The 567-nt window shown below is 45.5% G+C and overlaps 1 long non-coding RNA gene across 1 annotated transcript in view; it reads right to left on the reverse strand.

Moving 5' to 3' along the window:
• Positions 1-560, reverse strand: part of LOC116706575 (uncharacterized) — a 19,657-nt gene extending 19,097 nt beyond the window's left edge. The window contains exon 1 of the long non-coding RNA XR_004336278.1: positions 427-560. This is a non-coding gene — a long non-coding RNA (uncharacterized LOC116706575). The remainder of the gene's footprint in view (positions 1-426) is intronic.
• Between the last annotated feature and the right edge of the window lie 7 nt (positions 561-567).

Here is a 567-nt window from a genome sequence, read left to right on the forward strand (position 1 = left end):
TAGGCTAACGCTGTTGTGCTAACGTCCGCCGGCGTAGCGTTAGCTAGCTCTAAACTTGTGAAAAGCCGAACAACATCCCCCGTCTGACCTGTGTTTCACTTTCAGATCTTTTCAGATCTCTAACCTAGGGTGACCAGACGTCCCCGGTTTCCGGGGACAGTCCCCGATTTTGGCTACCTGTCCCCGGCTGGATCTGTCCCCGGAAATGTCCCCGGTTTTCACTGTGACTGAAAGACCTGAAATTGGAATGAAAGTAAGAAAAAACTGACAAAACGTAGCCGATAATCGCACACCCAACACACGCAGGTTCCAGGCAGCCAGAGCCAGCGGTGCTCAGAGATGTTTTAGAAGCCGTGTTTTACGATGCTAAAATCACTGATTATTTACATGGAGTCTGGTGCGTTTAGCGTACGCAATTTCGCGGACTTTTATGTTTTTAAAAAGGATCTTAATCTTTAACAGAAAGGTCGACCTCCTTAGAAATCCTTCCAATAATTTTGTCAGACACCTAGAATATTAATCTGAGTCTGTTAGCAGCTAAACAAGCACTTTTATGAACGTAAATAC

This window comes from Etheostoma spectabile, chromosome 18 (assembly GCF_008692095.1).
Source record: "Etheostoma spectabile isolate EspeVRDwgs_2016 chromosome 18, UIUC_Espe_1.0, whole genome shotgun sequence".
In the NCBI taxonomy this organism is placed as follows: Eukaryota; Metazoa; Chordata; class Actinopteri; order Perciformes; family Percidae; genus Etheostoma; species Etheostoma spectabile.